This window comes from Pongo abelii, chromosome 3, assembly GCF_028885655.2.
Source record: "Pongo abelii isolate AG06213 chromosome 3, NHGRI_mPonAbe1-v2.0_pri, whole genome shotgun sequence".
In the NCBI taxonomy this organism is placed as follows: domain Eukaryota; kingdom Metazoa; phylum Chordata; class Mammalia; order Primates; family Hominidae; genus Pongo; species Pongo abelii.
In genome coordinates, this window is record NC_071988.2 from 126,815,126 (window position 1) to 126,831,459 (window position 16,334).

General features: G+C 36.3%; 1 protein-coding gene across 3 annotated transcripts in view; it reads left to right on the forward strand.

The window, feature by feature from the left end:
• The window catches only part of TET2 (tet methylcytosine dioxygenase 2), a 130,133-nt gene that overhangs the window by 27,403 nt on the left and 86,396 nt on the right, over positions 1 to 16,334 (forward strand). For 2 of the 3 annotated variants that reach the window (XM_002815025.6, XM_063723560.1), the window contains exon 2: positions 14,963 to 15,108. The exons of the other annotated variant lie outside the window; for it this stretch is intronic. The gene's annotated coding sequence lies outside the window, so the exon portion shown is untranslated. The remainder of the gene's footprint in view (positions 1 to 14,962; positions 15,109 to 16,334) is intronic. 3 annotated transcript variants of the gene reach the window in all.

The following is a 16,334-nucleotide window of genomic DNA, read 5'->3' on the forward strand; positions in this document are numbered from 1 at the left end:
GCTAATTATATTTCTACCCAAAGCCTCAATTTGTTCTATAGCTATACTGTTCATATATAAATAAAATTTTAGGGGTATCAGAGAGAGTTAGAAAAGAGCAAATACATGTATGAATTTGATAAGCCTATCCCTTATTTGATAGATCTTAAAAGACATTTTATCACTGCATTCTTCTAAAGAAATGTATTTGTACGTTTCAAAACAACCCTTTTTGAGAAGTAGACTATGATCACAGATTTTCTTGCCACTAGTATTTCCTAAGATTTATTTGGAATAGAAGATTGATATTTTTCTGGGATTACATATGGTTAAAAAGTAAAAAAGAAAACAAAACAAAAAACTCTTTAAAAACACAAGTAAAAAGCTGAATAAATTGGAAAATTAACGAATCTTCTTAGATCTGTCAGAAAAATGAGATTATAGGGCAAACCACTGCATCAAATATTAGAGAATCAGACAGGTAGATAGAAAGAATCACAACTTAGTGGGGCAAAAACCTACAAGGAAAATTTTTGTGGGAACCGGTGCCAGGTAGGAAAACATGAACTGTAATTGAAAAATTGCTCAGTGTGGGCAATTGTTCAGTGTGGGCAAGTCTGAGGGTTAAAAACTCCAGGAGGACTCACTTATGGAAGGGCCTGTACATTTGTGAGATTAACCTCCAGGAGTGTTCACAGTGACTACTGGAGAAAATTCCGTAAGGGGAGAAGAAAAGGAACCATCTTGAAATATGTCAGAGCATTTTGTTAGACTCAAGCCTGCCCTCAAGAGAAACTATTTTACCAGAGCCTAAACTTTTGGGATTTTATAAGAGCGGAAAATAGGGAGGGGAAGGGAAATACCTAAGTTCAGCCCCCTTTTAGCTTTCCACATAGGGAAAGGAAAATATATAACTCTGGACAACTCAAACCATCCTGTCCACGTTAGGGAGCCTAGGGGAACTGAGAAAACTGGTGAAGTTCATAGTCCATGGGTACAGTTTCACCAAAGAGGGAGACCAAATCATAAGGCTACAGAATGCTTCCCTTTCCCACACATTTTACTATCATATTACTAAAAGCCTATTTGCAGCAGTTTCTTTTACTGAGTATATCATGTATGTCATTCAACCAAAAAATTATAAGGCATGCTAAAAGGCAGGAAATGCAGTTTGAAGACACCGAATAAGCATCAGAAGCAGAGTCAAATATGGCAGTGACATTGGAATGATCAGACCAGAAACTTTATAAAGAACTATGGTTAATATGGTGAGGGATTAAAAAAATGACATACAAGAACAGATGAATAATGTAAATATAGAGATGGAAATTTTAGGAAAGAACCAAAGAGAAATGCCAAGTATCAAGCATAGTGTACAGAAATGATTAAAAATGCCTTTGATAGGCTCATAAGTAAATTGAACATAGCCGAGGAAGAAATCTTTGAAGTTAAGGATATGATAATAGGAACTTCAAAACTAAAATTCAAAGAGAAAAAAGACTGTGAAAAAAACAGAAGAGAATATTCAAGAACTGCAGGAGAACTACAGAAGGTATAATGTATGTGTAATGGGCATACTAGAAAAAGAAAGAAAGGATTAGATGCAATATTTGAAGCAATAGTGTGTGAAAATCTCCCCCAATTAATGTCAGACACCAAACTACCTCTCCAGAGAGCTCAGAGAACACCAAGCAGGATAAATGTCCCAAAACTACTCATGGGCATATTATATTCAAACTTCAGAAAATGAAAGATTAAAAAAATGTTGAAAGAATCCAGAAGGAAAAAACACCTATAGAGAAGCAAAAATAAGAATTTTATCTGACATATCCTCATAAACCATGCAAATAAGAGAGTAGAGTGAGACATTTAAGATGTTGAAAGAAAAATCCAGCAGTGTACAATTCTGGAGCTTGCAAAATTATCCTTCAGAAGTTAAGAAATAAAGACTGTCTTAAAGAAACAAAAATTTCAGGAATTTGTTGCCAGTGGACCACCCTTGCAAAAAATGTTTAAAGTTCTTTAGCGAGAGATAAAATGATATAGGTTAGAAACTCAGATCCACGTAATGAAAATAAAATTAGGGATACAGTAGTATTTCCCAACTTGATAAAGAAAATACACAAAAAACCTACAGCTTCCATCATACTTAATTTTTAGAAACTCAAAGCTTTCCTGCTAAGATCAAGAACAAGACAAAGGTGTCTCCTCTTACCACTTTGTTTCCTACTGGAAGTGCTACCTAATGCAATAAGACAAAGGAAAGAAAATGAAAGGCATACAGATTCCGGAGGAAGAAATCAAACTGTCTTTGTTCACAGATGACAGTTGTTTATATAGAATATCCAAAGGATCAGAAAAAATAAAAAACTGGAACTAATAAGTGATTATTGTAAGGTTACAGAATACAAACTTAATATAAAGAAGGCCAATCACTTTCCTATATACCAGCAATAAACAAGTGTAATTTGAATTAAAAACACATTACCATTTACATTAGCACCCCAAGAAATGAAATACTTTTGTATAAATCTAACAGAATATATATATGAAGAAAACTACAAAAGTGTAATGAAAAATACCAGTGAACTAAATAATGAAGAGATGTTACATGTTCATTGTCAAGATGTCAGTTCTTCCCAACTTGATCTATAGATTCAGTGCAATGTCATTAAAAAACACAGCACGATATTTTATGGATATCAACAAAAGGATTCTCAAGTTTATATGGAGAGGCAAAAGAGCAGAATAGCCAACTCAGTATTTGAGGAGAACAACAAAGTCAGAAGACTGACACTACCTGGCTTTAAAGCTTACTATAAAGCTCAGATAATCAATGTAGTGGGTACTGGTGAAAGAATATTCAAATAGACCAATGGAATAGAATAAAGAGCCCAAACAAACCCATATAAATATAATCAAATGATCTTTGACAAGGGAGAAAAGGCAATACAATGGGGCAAAGATGGTCTTTTCAACAAATAATGCTGGAAAAACTAGACATTAACATACAACAACAAAAATTTTTAAATCCAAAATGAGTGTAAACACAGATCTTATACCCTTTGCAAAAATTAACTTGAATCATAGACCTAAATGTAAAATGCAGGACTATAAAACTCCCAGAAGATAACACAGGAAAAAATCCTAGATGACTTTGGTATGGCAGTGACATTTTTTAGATAAAGCTCCAAAGGCATGATACATGAAGGAAATGATTGATAAGCTGGACTTAACTAAAATTTAAAACTTCTGCTCTGTGAAAGACAATATTAAGAGAATGAGAAGACAAGCCATTTCTGCTCTATGAAAGACAATATTAAGAGAATGAGAAGACAAACCACAGATGGAAAAATTATTTGCAAAAGATACTTGTCATAAAGAACTATTGTCCACAATGTGCAAACAACTCTTACAACTCAACAGTTTGAAAATGAACAACTCAACTTAAAAAATGAGCAAAAAACCTGAACAGACACCTCACCAAAGAAGATACACAAGTGTCAAGAAAGCATATAAAAAGATGTTAAACATCATAGTCATTAGGGTATTGGAAATTAAAACAACAATGAGATACTGCTACATACCTGTTAGAATGGCCGAAGTCAGAACACTGATGAAACCAAGTGCTGGTGAGAATGTGGAGCAACAGGAACCTTCATTCATTGCCGGTAAGAATTCAAAATGGTATAGTCACTTTGGAAGACAGTTTGGCAGTTCCTTACAAAATAAACATACTCTTACCATATGATTCAGCAATAGCACTCCTTGGTATGGACTTGAAAACTTATGTCCTGGCTGGGCACAGTAGCTCACGCCTGTAATTGCAGCACTTTGGGAGGTCCAGGCAGGTGGATCATTTGAGGTCAGGAGTTCAAGACCAGCCTGGCCACCATGGTGAAACCCCATCCCTACTAAAAATACAGAAAAGTAGCTGGGTGTGGCAGTGTGCACCTGTAATCTCAGCTACTAGGGAGGCTGAAGCAGGAGAATCACTTGAACCCAGGAGGCAGAGGTTGCAGTGAGCTGAGATCGTGCCACTGCACTCCAGCCTGAGTGACGGAGCAAAACTCCATCTCAAAAAAAAAGCAAAAACAAAAACAAAACTTATGTACACATAAAAACCTGCATACATTGTTTAACAGCTTTACATAATTGCCAAAACTTGGGTGCAATCAAGATATCCTTTAATATTTGAGTGGATAAACTGTGGTACATCCAGATGTAAGAATATTATTCAGCACTAAGAAATGAGCTATCACATCATAAAAAGACATGGATGAAACTTAAATGCGTATTATAAAGTGAAAGAAGCTAATCCGAAAAGGCTAAATACTGTATGATTCCAACTATATGACATTCCGGAAAAGCCAAAATTATGGAGACAGTAAAAAGAGCAGTGTTTTCCAGGGTTTAGGAGGGGGGAGGAATGTATAGGCAAATTTTTAGAGCAGTGAAATGAATCTATGTAATACTATAGTGGTGGATCCATGTCATTATACATTTGTCCAAACACGTAGGATGTAACCACCAATAGTGAACCCTAATGTAAACTATGGGCTTTGGATATCAAAATGCATCAATGTAGGTTTATCAGTTGTAACAAATATACCACTCTGGTATGGGATGTTGATAATGGGGAAGATTGTGGGTCTGTGGGGACAGGGGTATATGGGAACTTTCTACTGTTTTACTGTGAATCAATTTTCCTGTAAAGTTTATTAATGTTAAAAAATTTAATGCACATGTACCCTAAAACTTAAAGTATAATAATAATAAAATAAAATAAAAAATTTAGGCAATCTGAAAAAATGTTAATAAAAAAGAAAATAAAGTAGTTGAATGTATCAGTTCATTTTCATACTGCTATAAGGTACTGCCTGAGACTGAGTAATTTATAAAGGAAAGAGATTTAATTGACTCACAGTTTAGCATGGCTGGGGAGGTCTCAGGAAACTTAACAGTCATGGCAGAAGGTGACTTCACAAGGTGGCAGGAAGGAGAAATGAACGTAGAAGCAACTACCAAACACTTATAAAACCATCAGATCTCATGAGAACTCACTCACTATGATGAGAACAGCATGGGGGAAACTGCCCCCATGATCCAATTACTTCCACCTGGTCTCTGCCTTGACACATGGGTATTATGGAGATTATGGGGATTATAATTCAAGATGAGATTTGGGTGGGGACAAAAAGCCTAACCATATCAGTGATAAAAGTATGTCTTTCTTTTATGGGGTGCTATAGTGTTTCATTTCAAGTCATCTTTTTGACCTCCATTTTCCAATTTGGGGATAGGAAAAATAACTTTGTCTCCTCCTTAATTGACCCACAACCTTGTTTGCAATGAAGAATCAACACAAAATCTTTCATTAAAAGAAATAGGGGAGGTGATAGGGGGATATCCATGAGTGTCCATGGGCATAATTCAGTTGCCTTCATTCAATGCCAATGATACTGCAAAGCCTGCAAGGCAAATTCATGTACCTACAGACAGACTCCATCCTTTTTCTCAAAGTATTCAAGATAAAAAAATCTTGTTTGATTTTATGTGAGGATTTTTTTCACCATCTATCCTCAAAAAAATGAAAAATATCCTCTTCATTTGGGAAATGAGTGCTTATAATAGAAAGTAATTTGTAGTCAGCTGTTACACTTAGATGACTTGTGTCACCTCTGACCTGCTTTCTGATAATGCGTGACTTCATTCATGGCTCTCTAGGTGACCTGTGTACCCTGACCTGGCATAAACCTGGAGTATTAAGTCATTTCAGTGGCACATGTTTGAGGGAAGATTGACATCCCACTGGAAGACTATCTACAGTGAGATCCTCTAAAGCAGCTGCATTCCTAGTGAGGCATGATTAAGTTTATCCCACTATTAGGTTCTGGAGTATTACTTGTCATGCCCAAGAGGAAAGTTTTTCTAGCATGCAGAGTATCTGGTTTTTAATGGCTACTGAGCTGAAATAAAATGTGCCTACTAAGAGTTGTTCATTTGTCTGTCTCCCTTCTTTCACTGTTTTTTTTTCTTGGAGGTTACAGTAGTTATGCCTTTCTGGTCAGCTGGCTGTTGACCTATCATAGAAATGACACTTTCACATCTTCAAGTGTAAGAAATTAGATGTTCCAGCCTTCACTTAGTTTCTCATCCAAAATCAATGACAAAACTTTCAGTATTGATTTCTCATGGCCTATGAACCTGAGTCAACTTGGCATAAAGGACTTTTTTAGACAAGCTTCTCTAAACGCAGAGTCAGTGGCTTCTTTTTGCCAGACTCCACTTTGCTCAGTGATAACATTAAAATGGTGATTTGATTCGTTCCTAGTCTAAAAATACTTCCTCATATTCCAAAATCTCAGTCATTAATACATGGAGGAAAATACAAATTATTACATGCCTGTGCTTCTCGACTGTTGTAGATAGATAAAATATATACAATTGTGTTCTATAATTATTGAGTTCTTTTAAGTTTTATCTTTTTTGTTTTATTAGGAAGCAAAATTATGTTTATTTCAGAGCTTATTTACTGCATTTAGAATCTCATGACACTTAAAAACCTTTCTAAAATGTAAATATTCTCCATGATCTCCATGGTCACAAATAGTATTTCACGTTCTAATTGATATTGCCATTTTATCATTTTTTTTTCTTGGAGACAGTCTCACTCTGTTGCCCAGGCTGGGGTTCAGAAGCATGATCTTGGCTCACTGCAACCTCCACCTCCTAAGTTCAAGCGATTTCTCCTGCCTCAGCCTGCCGAGTAACTGGAATTACAGGCACGTGCCACCACACCTGGCTAATTTTGTATTTTTAGTAGAGACAGGGTTTCATGATGTTGGCCAGACTGGTCTTGAACTCCTGACCTCAGGTGATCCACCCACTGCAGCCTCCCAAAGTGCTGGAATTACAGGCGTGAGCCACTGCATCTGGCCCTTTTATCTTTCTTTTAACTCAAATCCTCAAATTTATCCCTCCATGTGAAGTTGCCTTCCCTGATTATGTACTGTCCTAGTTTAATCTTCATTCCTTGTTTGCCTCTATAAAACCAAGTTTAAAAATAGTCTCTGATTCTATAAATCATCACTCTTATGCTCATTTATATTTCTATCTAGAATATTTTAAATCCTTTGTAACAAAGTTTCTACTATGCAGTCTCCCTTTCTCAGCTACAATCTATATACTCCTTGGCCATATCTTTTGTTATTGTGTGTGTTTGTCTTTGTGTGCGTCTGTATGGTAGTGGTTTGTAAATTCTCCATTTAGTCACAATATGCTTTTTGAGGATTTTCCTTTTCCTGGGAATTTCTTGATGATTTTTATTTTGTCATGTGATGAAGAATGTATGTCAAAGCACCATTGCAGAAATAGTGCTTTTCTATTTACTTGCACTCTTCCATCTTAGAAGAGCTGGTGATAGACAACCAACTCTTCTTTTATCTTGGTTTCTACAACACAGAGGTTGCTAAGCGACTTTAATCCCTTTTAACACAGGACAATCAACAATAACAAATTCCTGCTTTCTTTAGATTCAGATATTTCACTTAGAAAATCTAGCAAATAAAAAATGGTTTAAAACTTTTTTTAAATGTGTAATTCTGTACAATCTCCTACATCTGTAACATTGCCCCAAATATTTTTTACTTATGCTGCTGTTTCTTGAGCATTATGATATGCTTATTCTTAGGCAATCAACTTGTAAGTAGCAATAGTGTAGCCCCCTTCTAGGAAATTGAAGATGTGAAAATTCAGTTTAATGTGATAATGACAGTTACTTTGATGAAAAATACTATGTCACAATTTGTTATAAAAATACTCATTTGGATTTCTGATTCACTTATATTACCCTCCAACCTTAAATATGATTGAATGTATAGCTTTTTATACTACTTTCTTTATTTAGGGAGAAGTGTATTTAAATTCTATTATCTTGGTTATTACTTGAAAGTTCAACCTCATACTTTCATTTTTATATAATTTTAATATTATGAAAATATTTTATGTAATTTTATGTATAATTCGAAGGCATTTTTAAATATTGCGTCTTTAAATTTTTATTTCTTTTATCAAATTTTCCCTATCATTTGTTCTCTGGCTACAACCAAAGTTAATAGTTACATTTTTTTCCAGTGACAAATGGTAGATTTGCAAAGACTTGTAACAGTTGCTTAATACTTTTTTATCCCTTATTTAAGAATCATGCAAACAACCAGAGCTGATAGGCAGCAGGTGCACATGAGTGTGGCTGTGCTGATGGTTACTGAAAGATTTCCAAGAGACATTCTGAGATTCAGCTAAAAACCTAGCTCCCAATAGAATTATTGTCCTGCAGTCAGCCACGCAAATACAATCACAAATACCTGAAGTTCCTTGTGTAAAGAAAAATAAAATGACTAATAAAGCATCGAAATCAATGCAAGTTACCTTTCTTTGCCCCTTTCTTCCCCTTTCACTCCTTTCTTCTCCTATACTACTTGAAATTTCTAGCGGGGATCACTAAAATGCCTGGATGTTAGGAATGGTAAGTCTATTGTAGAGAATTATATTTTCTATTTTAGTGGATGAAAAATAAACCATACCCTTAAGAGGCTTCTCAAAGTTAAGATTTTGAGCACACCCTTCATTGGCCCAGTCTCTGACCAGTGAGGTCAAGTATTAGCCAGTGTCAGAATGTCATGAAAAGTTTGTGTTTCAGATGCAGAATTTTTTTTTGCGTTTTCTGCATGATGTTTTAGGGTATTTTCTTCTGAAATGTTTTCCATCTTGGTTTTTAAAAATTATTTTAAAAAATATTGCCTCATAACTTCTTTTTATTTTTGGAAACTATATAAATTGATCTGATAATCTATACACAATGCCTTGTGAATTTATACCTGTACCTCTCATGTTCCACTGTTTGGTTCCTAAATAATCACTTTGTGTAATGGAAATACTATGTTAAATTGTTTATAACTGGTGGTTGACATTTCAGCCTTGTTTGGCAATTGTAGTACATAAAGACTGTTGATTAGAAACAACCTCGTATGGTGTATACTTGTTTTTATCTTCATGGAATTTGTTCTGCAAACACTTACTGAGTTCTTCACTGGGAGTCACCACTTTGTCTATGTTAGAAGGAGCAGGAAGTGAATACATTTAAGGTATTTAATTTTCTTCTTAAAACTTTGACTACCATAGTGGTTTTTTAAAGCATTAACAGGAGAATAGCCATCACTGCCAAGTAGCTGACATTCTGAAATAGCACTTCCCTTTAGGCACTGTATGGTTGGGATCATTTACTTGCAGAGGTGTGTGTGTGTGTGTGTGTGTGTGTGTGTGTGTATTTATGTGTGTACTCATGTGTATAAGAATAGGAGAAACACTTTGTGGGCATATGCTGCTGAGGTGAGTAACGTGCTGATTAGTGAACTCCAGTCTGACCCCATTTAAACCTGGAGGAGAATCACATCAAGCACAGAAGCAGCCAAGGCAGCATTTCAACAGGAAGGAAACATCTATTACTGGGGCTTTGAAGAAACATGCCATGAAGGTGTACTAGTATCACAAAGGGAAGGGAAGGACTAAATTCAGCATGATAAACAAAGTCCCTTTTTTGTAACAGAAGTGTTTGATGATGTTTGATCAATGGTGGATCTATCTCTTGAAAGGAAAATGCATTTAAACCCCAAATGGAGGATTCTTATGTAAGGTGCCTAGCTTGTAGTGATATATTCATGTTTATAGGTAGAGTGACTGGTTTTTAGAGAAGAGGTGTTTTTTTTTTCCTTCATTTTTTGAAAGAAAATGTGTCTGTTTCTAGGCTTTGAAATGTAGAATTATTTACCTTTCACCAAAATGAAATGTTTCATTGAATCTCCTACAAGCTTGTGGAGGCCATGAAGCATGTTGATTAAGAGCGCAGGCTCCGGAGGCCCTGCTACCCACAAAGGGTGTGCTAAGGTAAACAACTGATAGTATTTTGAAAATTAGATGACTTAGAATCCATTCAATAAATTTTAGCTATTTTTATTGTCTTTTTTTTCCTAAATCTATTTGGAAAATATTGCAGATAAAGTAGATAATACCTTTTTAAAACACAGTGAGACCAGGCGCAGTGGCTCATGCCTGTAATCCCAGCACTTTCGGAGGCCGATGTGGGCACATCACGAGGTCAGGAGATCGAGACCATCCTGGCTAACAGTGAAATCCCGTCTCTACTAAAAATACAAAAATTAGCCGGGCGTGGGGGCATGTGCCTGTAATCCCGGCTACTCAGGAGGCTGAGGCAGGAGAATGGCGTGAACCGGGGAGGTGGAGCTTGCAGTGAGCCAAGATGGCACCACTGCACTCCAGCCTGGGCTACAGAGCGAGACTCTGTCTCTAAAAAATAAAAAATAAAAATAGAAGAGTGAATAGTTTATAAAGATAAAATAGAATAGGCTTCAATTTAGGGAACAAAGGAAAATATGTTTAGGAATGATATTATGCTCAAAATGATTGCAACTTTGATGGTGAAGTGTATTTTATTCAATTAAAAATGTAGATATGGCTGGGCATGGTGGCTCACACCTGTAATCCCAGCACTTTGGAAGGCTGACGCAGGTGGATCATTTGAGGTTAGGAGTTTGAGACCTGCCTGGGCAACATAGTGAGACCTCATCTCTACAAAAAATAAACAAAAAATGTGCTGGGTGTGGTGGTACATGCCTGTAGTCCTAGCCACTTGGGAGACTGAGATGGAAGGATAGCATGAGTCTGGGAGGTCAGTGCTGCAGTGAGCCGAGATCGTGCCACTGCACTTGAGCCTGAGTGACAGAGCAAGACCCTGTCTCAAGAAAACAAACAAAAAAACAAAAACAACAGTAGATATGTGTGTGGGAATGAGAACATTTAAATGTGCTCATCGGCTTAGATTTTTCTTTAACCCCCTTCATGGCCCTTATCTTAACCTCTGTCTTCAGCACTACCCTTCATATGTTTGTTCTGTTTTGTCTTCTAAGTGATTTTTTTATAACTCTTAATGTATCATGGCAGAAGGAAAACTCAATGTATAAGCTGACTGTATTTTGCATTTTCTTTGAGAATTTTTTTTTTTTTTTTTTTTTTTTTTTTTTTTTTTTTTTTTGAGATGGAGTCTCACTCTGTCACCCAGGCTTGGAGTGCAGTGGTGCGATCTCAACTCATTGCAACCTCCGCCTCCTGGGTTCAAGCAATTCTCCCGCCTCAGCCTCCCGAGTAGCTGGGACTACAGGCTTGCACCACCATGCCTGGCTAATTTTTGTATTTTTAGTAGAGACGGGGTTTCATCATGTTGTCTAGGCAGGTCTCGAACTCCTGACCTCAAGTGATCCACCCACCTTGGCCTCCCAAAGTGCAGGGATTGCAGGCATGAGCCACCGCGGCCTGGCTTCATGATTCAAAATAGCATCATTAAGCTTCTCTTTCAAAACATGTATATAAGCCTGTGAGTCATCACTGTATTTATTCCAGAATATTATCATATTGGAGACTTTCCAAAGCTGAACAAAGCCAGAATTATTGGCTACTGAGGAACTATATTCTAGCAAGAGACTATTCTATTTGTTGGGGATCACCTCTTTTTACTAAAGGGGACTGTTTTGGGCATATAAGACTAGAATTCATGGTTTCTCCTTGATAGTTTGCCAGCTTGATTCCCAGCCAACCAGATAACTGCTGGTAGTGACACTCATGTCCTCTAGGACTCCCAATCTTGTGCCAGCTCAGAGAGGGAAATCCCCCTAGAACTGCTCACACCGTTCCAAGAACCACGAGCACCACCTTGGTATAGTTAAAAATGTGATACCAACTCAAATTTTGATAAAAACAAGTTCTATAAAGCTTAATAAAGATATATTTTTTACTTTTTAAGTTTTGTTTTACTATTTTAAACAGAAAACAGAAGGTAAAAACTCCTCTGCCTTCCTCAATGTTTGGTTTGTCAGTTGCTGAACTCAGATTTAAGAGTCTAATCATATATGGGCAATAACCCTCTTCTAATCTTAATAATGTTTCTTTGATCATATCTTTAAAAAGAAAAATGAAATAGCCTATTGACTCCAACCCTGACCTCCTGTACTTCACCTGCCTGATGAATATTTATTTGAAATACATAAGTTTTTTCAAATGCGTCATGTCAAGAATTTGTCATTTCAGATTCCTTTCTAGAATTATCTATTTATCGGATTAATAGCATCGTTCTTCCAGACAACCAAACTCAAAAGCTTTATCACTATAATTGAATTTCTTTTTTCTCCTTACATTTAAAATGTTACTAAATGTCATTCATTTCTTTATCAGAATATTTGTTTGATCATTTTATTTCATTTATTCTGCCACCCTCTCATTCCAACTATCACTTATACTTGAGTACTGCAATAAGCCAATATCTTGCATATGATTATTTATAACACCTAAATCTTCTACCACTTCACACTCACTGGGATGGATATAATTTTTAAAACATACAATAACAGGTGTTAGTGAGGATGTGGAAAAATTGGAACCCTGACACATTGCTAGTGGAATGTGAAAAGGTGCAGCCACTTTGCAAAACAGTTCGGCAGTTCATCAAAAGATTAAGCATGGAATTACCATAAGACCCAGTAGTTTTGCTCTTACGGATTCCACTCTCAAGAGAATTGAAAACATATGCCCATACAAAAACTTATAAACATTGTATATCCATGTTTGTTGCAGCATTATTCACAATAGCCTAAAGGTAGAAGCAACCCAAATGCCTATAGATGGATGAATGGATAAACAGAATGTGGCATAGACATACAATGGACGATTATTCAGCCTTAAAGAGGAAGAAAATTCTAACACATGCTAGAAAATGGATGGATCTTGTATACATTCTGCTAAGTGGAATAAGCCAGTCACACAAGGAAAAATATTATATGATTCCACTTACATGAGGTACTTAGAATAGTCAAATTCATAGAGGCATACAGTAGAATAATGATTGCCAGGGGCTGGGAGAAGGAGCAAATGGGAAGTTATTGTTTAATGAGTATAGAATTTCTGTTTAGGAAGATGAAAAAGTTCTGGAGATGGGTGGCGGTGATGGTTGCACAGCAATGTGAATGTACTTAATGCCACAGAATAGTATACTTAAATATGGTTTGAATGGCAAACTTTGTTACATATATTTTATCACAATTAAAAAGTTTGAAATGAATATCCAAAGAAGCATTATTTATGAGGCTAAAAGTGGGAGTAACCCAAAAGTTCATCATTGATAGCTAAAGGAAATATGGTATATCAAAACAGTAGAATATTAGTCATACAAAGGAATAAAGTACAGACACATGCTACAACACAGATGCACCTTAAAAACATTACACTAAGTGAAAGAAACCAGACATAAAAGGCCAAATTTTGTATGGTTTTATATATATATAAAGTCGTTCAAAATAGGAAAACCCGTAGAGACTGAAAGTTGATTAGTGGTCACCAAGGCCTGGGGGAGGAATGAATGAAAACTGGCTCCTAATGGTACTGGGTTTTTTGCGGGGAGGGGGACAGAGTGATGAAAATATTGTAGAATTTGATAGTAATGATAGGTGACAGTGGCATAATTTTTTTTAATATACTAAAACCCGCTGACTCATATACTTTACAAGGATGTATTTTATGGTATGTGAATTATATCTCAAAACACCCGTTAAATCTTAACGTATGGCTTTTATGATGCCGTGTTTCTAAAGAAGCAACATGTCCCAGTCTCAGCTTACTATTTCTAGGCATGTGACTTTGAGAAAAAATTAAGAGGCCTCCCTTCTTACTCTGTAAAATGGGAATAATAATAATGATGATAATGATAATAATAATGATCTCACCAGATTTTTTTGAGTGTTAAATGAGGTAACATATGTAGTGCATCTAGCATAGTGTCTGGCATTTACCAAGAACCCCTGGAACCTGAGCTTCAACTGCTTCTGATACTATTCCAGATACTATTACAGGATATTCCAATACTGTTTCCACATATTCAGGACAGTGGACCAACTCCTTTAGCCATTTTATCAAAACTCTTTAGATTCTGTTTCAAATCGGTCTTTCCAAAGTCTTCTTGTGCTCCTTTGTAGACACTCTTCAGTCAGAGAGAGCTTTTTAATCTCCTCCAATTTGCTGCAGCTGTGTCTTTGCCTCAAAGCGCTTTCTCCCCATTTCTCTTTTCTCTCTGCCCTTGGAACTCAGTGGACTTCTCTCATGTTTTTAACCTACTCCCTTATATCAGCGCATGTCATCTCCACTTATTTGTAGCACCCAATATTTTTACTACATCTTTGACCAATTAAGTCTTACTTGGGTTATGTTTTTAAAGTAGGTATCTTATTAGGTGGTCCTTTTAAACTATATGTCCAGTCTCTCCAGCTAAATTAAAACCCTTGAGCACAGAGACCACGTTATAATGTTTTACCTTTTCCATACATAGCACTTAGCATATTACCTTGACATGGCATATACTGAATGAATCCTTGCTATTTATGAGTTTAGTTAGTGCCACATCTCATGAAGTACGGGGACTTAATGGTTCTCAATCCTGACTTCATCTTAAAGTCACCTGGAGAATAAAGTTTCCTCTTAGCTCAACAAGTCAGAATCTCTGAGCAAAATCCTCAGCTTCTTACCTAGGTGATACTCTTGTAAGCCACACTGTGAACCACTGGATTCAACAGATGAAGTAATATAAGCCACTGGCTCTTAAGCCTCATTGATTATTGCCGTGAAGATGTGAAGACTAAAGATGCTTTGGGCATTGCAAAGTGTTCTACAGATATTAGAATTGTTATTATGGTACATTTGAGAGTGTCATTGCTTTGAGAAAGATCCTCTTAAGTTTTTTAACAGCCACAGTGTAATGGAAATATCCAACTATAGGTATCTAAAACCTTTTAAACTCTTTATATCAGGTGTATATACCCTGTTCCTTTTTGCTAACTTAAAAATGTTCAAACTCTGTCTTCTCTAGGCTGGCAAACATTCAGCAGCACACCCTCTCAAGATTGTTTACTTGCCTTTGCTCCTGTTGAGTTACGACGCTTGGAAGCAGGAGATGGGCTCAGCATCAGCCAATAGGACATGATCCAGGAAGAGCAGTAAGGGACTGAGCTGCTGGTAAGACAGTAGAGACAGTTGACGCTTGTTTGTCAAGTATGAATTTATTCCTAATTTAATGGTTAATTTCTGTCCCAAACTTCAACTCCAAGTTACCCTGCACCCTCTCAAATACTTTTCTTTATTGTCTATGCTTAGGACACATGGATTAGATTGTTAAGATTTGTGAATTTACTGAAGTTGTGTGCTGACTTATGTATAGCTGTATTTTTCTGGAGAAAGATAGATTTTTATCAATTCTCAATGTCTATGGAGTTTTTAAAAAGAGGTAAGGATTATTCAAATGTAACTATAAACATAAGAAAATGCGATATCTATAACCAGGTGTTACAGTATTTATTGCCTCCATTTTGCTTCACTTGTAGCCACTTTGTCTCAATCTTGTTAAGGACCAAATAAATGGTATTTGTGGTTACTTGCTGATCTGAAAAGTGAGTACCTCCTGCACCTGGCTAGTCAGTCTTGTGACAATTTGGTGCCGTAGAACTAGCAGAGAACTAAATTATGGAGTGGCAGATCTCAGGAGCAGCTATGTGATTTTACATACGGTTTGTTTTTAATGGATAGAGACAGAGTCTGGCTGTGTTGCCCAGGCTTCTCTGAAACTCCTGGGTTCAAGCCATCATCCTGCCTTAGCCTCTTAAGGAGCTGGGATTACAGGTGCATGCCCCCCAGGCCCAGTTCATATGATTTTCTGAAAATACAAAAGAAAGAGATAGACACAAAATACTTTTTTAATCATGTTCTTATAACTATCTTAATAAAAATCAATTTGCTCTGAATGCCATGACCTGCTGAGTGTCCCAACCTAAGGGTTGTCAGACCATTTTCTCATATATGCATGTATAGAAGTAGGGAACTAATATATTTTTGTCCAAAATGTTTAAGATGAAGATGAGAATGAATTCTACAATATATAATTTTGCCTGTACTATATAAGACTTAAAATTATAGAGACATTGCAGGAGAGACTCTGGATTAGATAGAAAAAAGAAAGAATTAGGCTTTTTTTTTTGTCTATAATCCTTTTAGTAGGTAATTCAGCTTCAGTTTCACTAAATCTTGTTTATGCATTCAGCATAACAAATCTTCTAATAAGCCTGTATAGCTCTAATCTCTGCCTTACTACAGACACCTGAGGATATAAGTACCCACTCTGCCACTTGATACTTCTTAGAGACTGTCCTGGTGCTGAGAAATGCTTTCCAGTGTGTCCTCAGTTGAAC